The 12,509-nt window shown below is 48.3% G+C and overlaps 1 pseudogene; it reads right to left on the reverse strand.

The window, feature by feature from the left end:
• Positions 1–5,613: 5,613 nt before the first annotated feature.
• LOC102896257 lies at positions 5,614–10,016 on the reverse strand (annotated as a pseudogene).
• Positions 10,017–12,509: the final 2,493 nt, after the last annotated feature.

The following is a 12,509-nucleotide window of genomic DNA, read 5'->3' on the forward strand; positions in this document are numbered from 1 at the left end:
AATGCCCAGGTGGGCAGCCTGCAGGATAAAACCCTGATTCCACTTTCCTGTCTGTTTCTTGAGCTGGTGGTACCTTCCAGGCATTGCCAGGTGTGGTGAGGCTTGGGGCCCAGTGCCAGAGGTCTGTGAGGGCCTGAGATCCCACAGGTGCTCTTGTTTCGTCCTTCTACACACCCCTCTCCATATCCCCAACCTCACCATTCCAGAGGCCGCCTGGAGTACAGGCTAGGGAGGGGGAAGGTCAGGGTAGGGGTGGGTGGATTACAAAGCTGAGCTGAGGAATTGATGGGTGAGTTTCCAGAGGGAGGGAGAAACTGGGAACAGAGGCCTCCTCCCTTGAGAGGGTGGTACTGTTCACTCAGTGACTCCAGGTGCCAGGCCAGCTTTCAGTGCCGGGGGCATACTGGGGCTGCAAGATGAACACGCTCTTGGTCCAGTGAGGGAGATAGCTAGATAACTGACAGTGACAGAGATAGCAACTGGAACAGCAGGGGTTAAGGAGGCTGGCGGTCAGGGCCCTCTGTGCCAGCCGCAGAGTCAGCCCTGGGAGGTGGGGTGGTTAGGAGGGGGCCGAGAGAAAAGGTGAGGTAGAGATGCATGGCATGTATCTAGGCCATTGGTGGAAGCCAGGCCTGAGCTGGGGCTGGGGAGGAGAGGAGGGCAGAAGTCACGAGGTGTGCCATGGGCATGGTGCTGGGAGCACTGGCATAGAGGGATCGGGAAGATCAGAGGGGGCTCTGAGGATGATGGGGACAGGAATGCAGGGCTAGACCCCACGGGATAGTTTTCTCCTTCAGTGCTCAGGCTTTGGGTCCTACCAGGCTGGGTGACTAGCAGCCAGGACACAAGGACACAGAAGTCCTGGGCAGATGCACGGTGTGGGTAGATGGCAGCCTGGGGAGATGGTTGATGGGGAGGAGTTGGAGAGGAGCAGGGCAGATGAGGGGCCATGCCAGGAGTGTGCTGCAGCCAAGAGGCAGAGGCCACCAGACAAGACAGATAGATCTCTGAGGCCACATGTTGCAGCATCTGTTCATTCAGACCTTCCAGCCACCTCATTAATAGCTGGATATGGAGTAGAGAAAATGGAGCTGTCAGAGTGATCCAGCTGTGGGAACAGTGGTGGCCCAGGATGATGATAGGGATTTGGGGCTGTTGGAGCTAACGGCCTTAGGTTTCCCATAGACTCATTTCTGTCTCTTAGCAGAAGAAAGAGAAACAAGACCCCAAAAGCACAGAGGGGTAATGCTTGTCACAGGGAGGGGGTGGAGTCACTGAGGAAAATTTCAATTCAGTCGAGTGTTCTCTGTTGAAGTCTAGGGAAACGAAGTTTTAAAAAGATGCCCCTCTAGATTGTGTAAGGTAAAGTTTGGCGTGTGGGAGCTGTGAGCTCAGGTAGAGCTGTGCTGTCTAGTATGGGAGCCATGGCCCTGGGGCTGGTGTCCTTGAGACTCGCTGCAGCCATAAGTACACACCACAGGCCCAGATGCTGAAGAATTGGCCCAGAAAGGAATGTAACACCTCATGAATAACTTTTATATCGAGTACATGTTGAAATAACATATTGGATATTTTTGGTTAATTAAAACATTATTTAAATTAATTTTTTAGTTTTACTTTTTAAACGTGGCTACTGGAAAATTTTAAATTACACACGTGGCTTGCATCATATTTCTATTGGACAGCACTGCTCCAGAACATTCACAATAACGCTGTTTCTGAAACAACATCCTCAAGGCTGTGTCTGCTGCAGGGAGGGGTCATGGACACGTCCTTGAGGGGAGGACACCTCCCAAGAAGCATAGGCTAAGTTAAGGGTTAAAAGTGCATGTGTGCACGTCCGTGTGGCATGTAGGTCTTTGATGTTGTTTGTTTGTGTTCTGGAAGGACTGATTAAGCCCCTACTGTGTGCCCAGCCAGAGGCGGCAGCCCTACTGGCTGGCGGGTGCAGACCTTTTGGCGGCTCTCCAGCAATGGCCGGTGGCCTTGAAGACAGAGGGGTGCTCTGTGCTGCCTGCACTCCTGGAGCAGGGCTGTAGTGCTTTCTTTTCCTTCCTCGCACAGCATGTATTCACTGTACAGTCACCATAATAGCACTATGATATTGCCTTGGTGGCCCCGTTGGCCCAATCTGCCACGAGGGGGCGCCCGCACCACGAAGGAGAAAGCTCACTCTTAAGGAGCAGCAGGAAGGGATGGAAGCAGCAACTCCTACTGGGACTTTTTATAAATCCTTGTCCCTGACCAGCTCTGCAGGCAGAGCGGTCCCACCAGGTCTGGCCGGCTCCCCAGCATCAGGGACTCCCCGAGTCACAAGGCAGCAGGCTGGTGTGATTTGGGGGTTTGCTTCATTAGGCAGTCACAAAACTCTGAGCGGGCACAAACTAGTTTTGGGGGTAGGAGGAGCACTGACTTTTGAAGACAATAAGCCTGACCACTATTTTCAACATTCAGTGATTATTTGTCTTTGTTATCTGCCTCAGGAGCCGAGCACATCCCCACCCCATCTCTCCCCAGCCCGTGGTCGTTCTTGGCTCAGCCCCATTCTCCATTCCATGTGTCCAGCTCCAGAGAGTCCAGTGCTGGGTCCCCTGTGTGACTGAGCCTGAGCCAGAGCCAGCCTGGACGTAGCAGGTCTTTCCATTGTAGGCCCTGCGGACCATCCTCCTCCATCTCCACGTGTAATACGAGGAGGCCTGAAGGGATCTTCCCACTAAACCCACGTGATTCCTGAGGGTTCCACGAGTCACACAGGGCTGGATAAATGGTCTTTCATCGTTAGATGGTTTTCATAATACATTCTATGGCTCAAAGTCACATTGGTATCTGTTTTCAGGGTTTATGGTCCTTGTTAGATTTAAAGAGAAACATTATTTACCCTTTCTTCTTTCCTTGCATCTTTGAGTTTCCAGAAGGGCCCTGGTCATTACACCGAGGGGAAGGGGAAACTCACATGTGCGGCAGGCTGAAGGAAAGCTGACTTCAAAGTCGGGTCCACCTCTGAGACCCGCTCTGCCACTTACTGGTGGTGAGCTGTGCCTGGTCTGTCTTTCCAAGTCCTTTAAGAAATGCTCCTTGTCAAGAGATCGTGGGGCACCTAGGGACCCAGGTTTAGGCCAGATGCTACAGAAGACATAATTCTGCTTGGCATGACCTGGTGAGGTGCTATGGCCTCAGGAGGGCACTTGTATGTTGGGAGATGCGGGGTGGTGGAGCCCATGTACTCATAGGGATCCTTGCCCACCGACCAGTCAGTGGGGACAAGAATATTGGCATTTGTACAAAGGAAATGTAGATGACAGTTCTCTTCGTGTCTGTTTTTTGTGAGGCACTAGCAGGCTGAGTTGGCCCAGCGTCACCCCACCACAGGCTCCGGTCTGCTCTCCCTCGGCACTCGGTAACCTCTTACTATGTCTCTGTGTGATCAAGTGCATGCAGACACTTGAGTGTGAAGACCAGGAAGGTGGGAAGGCCAGGCCAGGGAAACCTAAACTGTCAGAGTTCCAGCTGTGGCATCACTGTAACCCTCCCCACCATACCGGCCAGCAAGGACCCTGCTCTCTGAGGAAGAGCTCTCCGAGGAAGAGCTCTCCAGAAATTCTCTTAAGAAGGACTGTCCTGCAGGAGTGCTGGGGAGGATTTATTGTCAGTATTTAGAGAGCATGGAAAGTGAGTCTGGTGTCCTAGAGGAGTCAGGGTCTGCAGAGCCTTAAATGCAGATGCTTCCGTTTGCTCAAGGTAACAAATAGTGAAACAGATGACTTAACAGGCCCCTAAGAAACTCTGTTGTCTTTTCTCCAAGAACTTGTCACAGGCTGTTTGACTATGAACTGCATGGAGGCTGGGGATCAAGGGCAGACCCTGGCTGAGGTAGATCCAAAGGGGAGGGACTGCAAGTCAGTAGACCAGCCCGTTCCACCAGTATGGTTTGTCCCCTGGGGGTGGGGGAGTCCTCTCAGTCTTATTGATGCTGTCAACACTCTGAACCCAGGGAAGCCACTCCATTAAAATAAAGCTGCAGCCCAGGCATGGTCACAGGTCTTCCCGGCTATCTTCACAAAAAAGAGACTAAATTAAGCAAATTACAAATCAAGGAATAGACCAGTGGTCTCCATCCAAGTGTGACTATCTGGTAGTCAGGACACGCCTCAAGCAGTCAACTCTCTACTGGAGCCCAACCATGGGGTCTGGGAGTGAACCTGAGGGCAAGAGGCTTGACCACTGCATATCTGCAGAATACTGAGTAGGTGGGAAAATGCATGAGAGCTTCCAAGATTCGAAGCCAAAGCCTGACTTCATCTGTCGATGACTCGTGTGCTTCCTGTGTCATCAGTTTGATCAGTTCAAATGGGGTCAATCCGGAGAGGAAGAGAGTGCCTGAGGGGACAGTGAGACAGCAGCCACATTGATCGTGAGCCCTGCTGCACTGCTAGCAGTTGTAGCTGACTACATGTGCTTTCCAGGGCAGGAGTCAACAAGCTTCCCTTCCCTTCCCCTAAATTGACCATCAGAACTTTCCCCTCTTGCTCCTTGTGTTATTTCCATCCTAGGATACCCTTGAGGGCCTCCTGCACTTTGCCATGGACTTACCTTGCATATGCCATCTCCGGGCAGTCCTGAGCCTCAGGACCCTGGGCTGGCAGAGGGTCCCCAGTTGAAAGGACTGTGATAGAAACATATTAGATGTAAATGTTGCTCAGGGAATACAAATACAGTGATGCACTGAGATTGTGGAGTCTGCCCAGGTTCCTAATGATTGTGCTCTGTCTGCTCAGGGAGAAACAAAGGCAGCACTGCTCTTGGTGGAGGCCCAGCCCTGGCAGAGCGCAGCAGCCGGGAAGGATCAAGCCAGAGGATGCCCCGACAGCCCAGTGCTACCAGGCTGCCCAAGGCGGGTGGGCCAGGGAGGAGCCCCACCCGGAGCAGTACCTGAACCAGGTAGAGGCTTGTCACGCTGGCCTGCCGTGAGCTCCACCAGCCTCCTACCAGAGGCTACATGCTGTTTCCTCCAGTTGGTAATAAATCTTTTTGAAAAACTGAGGGTCCATTCAAGATGTTTTCTATCACCTTTTGAATATATTAAGGCACAAAGATTTAGAATTATTTGAAATCTGGTCCCGGTTATGTTACAACCGAACTAACCAAGTGACTTAAACCAGGGACTTCACCCTTCTGGACCTCCCTTCTGGACTTCATTTTCAAGTCAGAGAAAATATTTGTATTACTAGGTCTTTTATTAACAGATTTCAGTACGTTTCGCTTGAAGTGAAAGGACCAACGTTTTTTATCAAGGTCATTCCCGGGCTGCTCAGGTGCAGTGGGGGCAGCTGTTTGAGCACAAGGGCAAACTTAAGCCACCACCGACAGTGAGGACAGAGATGAATTGTTCAGAGTTTCTAATCTCTGAGGCATGAATGCCAGTGCAGAATCCAATAAAACCCTTTTCCCCCAAAATGTCTGCACCTTACACATTTGACTAGCAGTTTTAGGGATTCTGTGAACAGCCCCCTTCCATGGACCTTAGATTTTAAAACTCCAGTTCTAAGCTTTTTAGATCGAAATCTACGGACCTTAGATTTTAAAACTCCAGTTCTAAGCTTTTATACTTCAGTCCACATGTCCCAACAATGGAGAAGACTGAAAAATGGCAAATTCAATGGAAAATCCTAACTCAGTTTTCCTAGAATTTAGTAAATCTTTATGCTTTGGAACCTTAGATTGGAACTATTGACTTGCCCACGCCCCAGGTCCTGTCATGTAAGCAGTGGCTCCTTAAAGATGTGGGTGGTACTGCACCCACCTCAGTAGCCCAGCATCATGTAGCCAAGACCAGCCTCCCATGTAGGTCTGGCAGCTTTGAGGTCCTATCCAGTCCTGTGGGCAGACGACTGTGTCCCAGCTGAGCACCACAGCAGACAGGTTTGATATAGTAACTTTAATGACAAACAACTTGAAACCAGCTGAGGTGTGGCCAGAGAGAGCAGAAGAGAAGTATGCTCACCAACTGCACTCTTCCATTCAGTATTCTTCCCCTTCTTCGGCCTCTGCTTCCACAAAATCCACGCCTACCTCTTTATAACCTTTCTCCATGCCCTCCCCCACGTACCAGTGCACAAAGGCTCGCTTTGCATACATGAGATCGAACTTACGGTCCAAGCAGGCACAGGCCTTGGCAGTGGCGGTGGTGATGCTCAGCATGTACACGGCCCGCTGCACCTTGGCCAGGTCTCCCCCAGGGACGATGGTGGGGAGCTGGTACTTGATACCTACCTGCCAGAGAAGAGGAAGAGCACTATGTGAAGATTCTGTCAAACTCAGAAATGATGGCTGCTTTCCCAGAAACGGAAGGCATGTGGGTGCTCTCTGGCGACTTAGGAGAAGGCGTGGTTCACCCTGCAGTCTCTGTGCCAAGAAAGCAGGGTGCTGGTTTCTAGACAAGGAAAGACACGGCCAGAGCCAGTCACTCTGGCTTGGTTTCAAACCGCCTGAAGAGCTGTATCCCAGCAACTGTGACATGTGATAGTCACCCATATGACAGAACTGTCTTCCTTCTGAAGGACACTGCTCCGGATTCTTCGTATGTTACTTTCTCCACAGGCTTCAACAAGGGGAGCTGATCTCTGTAGCAGAAGCTTTTTCCACGTAGTACACAACCATGGTGGTATTGCAAGGGATCATACCCCCTGCTTTCCCACCAGTCAGTGTGTGCGTTGCAGAGTGACAGGTACACTGCCAGAGGTCCTAGGACTTCTGCTACCACTGCAACAGCAGGTGGTCTGTGTGTGTGATAAATAGTGGGGAGGGGTTGACATTCAGGGGTGGACCAAGGGGAGAGCATTTCAGGCTTCATAACCAAGGGTGACGGGCAGAGGTTTGGCAGCAGAATACAGGGTCAGCTAGATCTGGCGTCAGCAAACATTGCCTATAAAGGGTGAAACAGTACATATTCTAGGCTGGGTGTGCCATGCAACCTGTCACAGCCACTCAATTATGTCTTCGTAGCACAAAAGCAGCCACAATAAGCCACTGAATGGGTGTGTAGCTGTGTTAATGTAAAACTTTGCAAAATCAGGCAACTCATCAACCAACCATGCTGACCTCTGAACTAGAGGAAGAGAACTCATAGGAAGTCCTAGTTAAGAACCCAGGGCAGCAGGCCCACCAGAAGCAGTGAGCATCTGAGCCAGCAAGGGCAGCATGAAAAGCAAGGCTGAGGGAAGCACAGATCCCAGGGAGAAAGTAATCAACAGGACGGGATTTGGTCATCAACAGGACAAAGCTGAAACATAACAAGGTTTCGATCCTGTGTCAAATGGAAGGGTGGTACAAACTGGGGGTCTGAGGCAAACTCAGGCCAGAATTTCTAGGCTTACCAAGAGAGGAAGAAAGATGTTGCCATATTTCTTCACAAAAAGATTCATGATCGTTTTGCTTCAAACCAAACCCTTCACAAGACTTTTAAATTCGGTTTACTTTCTACATACTATGGAATCAAGTAGGAGTTAGTGACAGCAATAGGAACACAATTTCAAATCCAAATACGAAGTACCAAAATACTGAGAAAATTCCTATTCTAAGAAAAAATATTTCTAAGGCCAACCAATGTTTCCTGCTAATTTCGCCACCAAAAAGGGAACAAAGATCCTTCAGAAAATTTCCTGTTCTGTTAAAAAATTTTCTCACCACAGATAAATAGTGTGATGACTCAGAAAGGAAGTTACAAGACACCATGGATTAAATTACCACTTACTGGTACAATCATTTATGATGACACCAAGAGTCTAGTGGCCATGGAACGGGGGTGTTCTCCACAAGGGCAGCATTCTATCGCAAGGTCTACTGAATGCTGAAAGTTAAACCACTCACTATCATGCAGCCCTACCTTAAATCCTGTCGGGCACCAATCCACAAACTAGATGGTGCGCTTGGTCTTGCTGGTGGCGATGGCCGCGTTGACATCTTTCAGAACCACGTCCCCCCTGTACAACATGCAGCAGGCCATGTACTTGCCGTGGCGAGGGTCACACTTGACCATCTGATTGGCCGGCTCGAAGCAGACATTGGTGATCTCGGCCACGGACAGCTGCTCGTGGTAGGCCTTCTCAGCAGAGATGACCAGGGCATAGGTGGCCAGGAGAAGTGGATGCCGGGGTACGAGACCAGGTGGGTCTGGAATTCCATCAAGTCCACGTTCAGGGCCCCGTCAAAGCGCAGGGAAGCCGTGATGGAGGACACGATCTGCCCAATCGGACGATTGAGGTTGGTGTACGTGGGACGCTCGATGTCCAGGTTGTGCCGACATATGTCATAGATGGGCTCATTGTCCACCATGTAGGCACAGTCCAAATGTTCCAAGGTCATACAAGTGGTCAAGATGGAGTCGTGGACACCTGGGGGGCTGGATAAATGGCAAATTTGAGCTTGGATTTCTTGCCGTAGTCCACCGAGAGCCACTCCATGAGCAGAGATGCAAACCCAGAGCCGGTGCCACCCTCGAAGCTGTGGAAGATGAGGAAGCCCTGCAGCCCCGTGCACAGATCTGCCTGAGGGAAAGCAGAGACTGTGAGTAATGCCTGCATATGCCACACCGCCAACCTCCAACGGGCCGCAGTCGCTTCTCCTTGCCTCCACAGAGTACACGGATTCAAATTGTCCCCAATGAACATTCATTACACTTTGAGGTGAGGCACAGCAGACATTAAGATGTATGGATGCACTTGCAGCCCCGTCAGAAAGGAAGATGATGGAGTCACGATTCTGGCCTGGGTTTTGCCAAAATGACCTCCTGGTCTCAGTCCAAGGCCTACTCTCTCACCCAGGACAATGTCAACAGGAAGCCTTCCCAGTGCTCTTCTTAGCAGTTTGCGGATCTGGTCCAGGACCAGGTTGACAATCTCCTTGCCGATGGTGTAATGGCCTCTGGCGTAATTATTGGCTGCGTCTTCCTTTCCGGTGATCAGCTGCTCCGGATGGAAGAGCTGCCTGTAGGTCCCTGTGCGCACTTCATCTACAATGAGGACAAGGACACGTGTGCCGCAGGTCTTTAAGGATGATTGTTAACTCACCAGCATGGAGAGATTCAGGGACCTAGAGCACATACTGTTCCTTGTAGGTCAACAGCGCCAGAGAGCATCTCTATGTTAACACACAGATCACTACTGCACTCTATGGCTCTAGGGAGGTAAACAACTCAAATACCAGCCTGACCTATTCCCAAAAAAGGGAGCCGAGCTCTCACCCCTGCACACAGGCAATTCTACATGTACATACTTCTTTCACACCCAAAGGGTATAATTAAAGAAAAAACGTTTGCATACTAGACAGTCACCACATCAGCGTGACTTTTGCCGGGCAGTCTCATCAGAGCATGCTGTGTGGCTGGGTCTCCCAGACTGTAAAGTGACATTCTGTCATCTCCTGGGTGGCCAGTGACAAGTACTCTCTTTGGAGCTCTCCTTGGAAACTACCTCAGGCATCTAACTTGGAGGAACCCAGCGAATGTTCTCTACTTACCGTCCTATATCTGAGATGCAGGTCAAGATTGTCCTGCACAGCATTAAGATGGGACGTCGCCCGGCACCCCGCAGGCAGGGTCTGTAAGACCACCTGCCTGGGGCTGAGGCAGTCACAAATAAATCTGTCACCGGCCCATCTTACTGCTGGCAAAGCAGCTTATTTTTCTGCATGTGAGGGTTTCCTAAATCAGGAATTGAGCCCCACATTTCAAGCACTACCTTTCAGTTTCTCACCTAACATGGTCACGGACATACCCATGTGTCCGTTCTTCCTTTCTGCAGAGGGATTCGAAGGAGCACACTTGAGGATTTGGCGAGGATCTTCTACCATCCCTGAAAAGCCGCCCTCAGGCCCGAATACCTACCGACCACGGTGGGCTCCAGGTCCACAAACACTGCTCTTGGCACATGCTTGCCAGCCCTAGTCTCGCTGAAGAATGTATGGAATGAGTCGTCCCCACCGCCAATGGTTTTGTCACTTGGCATTTGCCCATCGGGCGCTGAATTCCGTTCAAGGCAGTACAATTCCCAGCAGGCATTGCCGATCTGGACACTGGCCTGTCCCACGTGGATAGAAATGCACTCTCGCTGGGAACCAGAACATAAATGTGAGACTCAGTTCATCTCCAAGTTAACTGTCACTATATGGCATGCAAGTGAGACCTGATGCCATAAATTGTCATGCATCGCTTAATTACAAGAATACATTGAGAAATGCATCATTAGCTGATTTCGTCATTGCATAAGCATCATAGAATGCACTTACACAAACCTAGATGGTCTAGCCTACTACACACCTAGGCTGTATGATACAGCCTATTGCTCCTAGGCTACAAACCTGTATGACATGTTACTGTACTGAATACTGCAGGTAATTGTAACACAATGGTACATATTTGTGTAGCATAGAAAAGGCACAGTGAAAATACAGTATAAAAGATAAAAAATTTTACGTGCATCCAGGGCACTTACCTTGAACGGAGCTTGCAGGACTGGATGTTGCTCTGGATAAGTCAGTGAGTGTGATAGCCTAGGACATTACTGTACACTGCTGTAGGCTTTATAAACACTGTCTCACAGGCCTTCTCCCTGCTTCCTTCTCGCAGGGTCAGAAACAGAATAATGAAGCTGTCAATGCTCTTCCATGTTCAGGGATGGGGGCGGGGGGAGGGCGATAAAAAATACTGAGGAAAAACTGGCTAGGTAAGGCATAGATTACCATAATAGTGACTATCAGGAGGGAGTGAAAGGTGGCCTGAGGATCAGTAGGTATAAGAAATTAAGATGGAGAGATAAAACCAGCAATGAGGTTTTGGCTATTGCATGTTGGAGCTGCGGGCAGATTAAGGAACTTGGTGGTATTTGTAAAAATAACAATAATAATAAAATAAGAGGATGTTTAACATGGGGAAGGTGTGGAACTGAGGACTCAATATTTTGAATTTAATATTTCTTTTTCATTCCACTGACCCCATCTGGCATAAAAAGCTCTCTCTGGCATTTGGTTGATGGAAGAAATAAAACTTATCTATGCTTTACATCATTACAACCTGAAAATATTTCCAAAGTACAGGGACAGGCTGGTTCCACACTAACACAGAAAACTTATTAAAGTGGCAGTGGCACTTTATACTGCTTACGGTAGTTCCTATGGACTTGCGCCTTCCAAATAATCAACACGTAATTAAAAATTAATGTAAAATCAGCAGTTCAGCAATTTTGCTTCCACCAAAGGATGGATTCACCATGCTACATAAGCAATGGCTTAGAAAATCAGACAAAATATATGAAATAATAGTTTAAGTCACTGGACAACAGGCAACAAAAGACTGATTTCATCATTGTGCAAACAGTGAGGAATCTGTGATTCCTCAGAACAGGGAAACAAATTAAGCCCTACGTATGCCCCAGAAGGCTGCTTAGTAGTTTCCAGACTGAAACAGTGGGAGAAAAAAACCAAACAAAGCCCAGGGATCTCCTTGAGTTGAGAAGAGAGAATTCAGTGTTCAGTGAGGCCAAGGCAGCAAGAAACCATGGCACCATACTGGAGGAGAAAGTAGCACAGAAAGAGCTCTGTGGAGATGAGCAGGGAGTCCCAGTTGAGTACACAGCTGAGTACTGCTCGGCACACATGTGTGAGGGGCTCCTGAGTACACATCTGCCATGGTGGAAAGACCTCCTAGCTCAAAAAGCACTGAATGGAATCCTCAGCAATGGTGCCTAATAAGGACTACAATAATGGCTGTTCTGAATCCACCCAAGACAGACAGCTTAAGTGCAAGCCTCAAAAGGATCAAACTGTTTCCATATGTACTAATAGTATCCCAGAAAAAAGACTAAAAATATTTAAAGGAATGCCCCCCAAAACCTAGCACCCAATAATGTAAAATTCATAACATCTGGTATCTAATCTAAATTTACTAGGTATAACAAAATGAATGAATAAATAAATAAAAAACGAATAAATAAAATAAAAACGCCAGAAAATATGACCATATAAGGAGAAAAAGCAATCAATAAAAACAGACCCAGAAATGACACAGATGCTAGAATTAGTAGACTAGTACATTAAAATAACTATTATATATCCATATGCTCGGGATGCTAGAGAAAAAAATGAGTATGATAAGGAGAGACATGTTGGATAATAAAAAAACCCAAATCAAACTGCTAATGATAAAAAAAAAAAGTATGAAATGAAAAACACAGTGGATGGGATTAACTGTGATTATCTAATACAGAAGAAAAGATCTGAAGATGATGAAAAAGTTCTGGACATAGATCGTATTGATAATTATGCAACATACTTAATGCTATTGAATTATATGCTTAAATATAATTAAAATGGTAAATTTTGTGACATGTGTATTCTACCACACACAAAAAAGGTGATACTCAGCAATAAAAAGGAACCATGTTGATACATGAGACAACATGGATGAATCTCAAAATAATTACAGTGAAAGAATCCAAGCAACAGCAAAAAAATGAACT

Source organism: Pteropus alecto, unplaced genomic scaffold (assembly GCF_000325575.1).
Source record: "Pteropus alecto unplaced genomic scaffold, ASM32557v1 scaffold113, whole genome shotgun sequence".
Taxonomy (NCBI): Eukaryota; Metazoa; Chordata; class Mammalia; order Chiroptera; family Pteropodidae; genus Pteropus; species Pteropus alecto.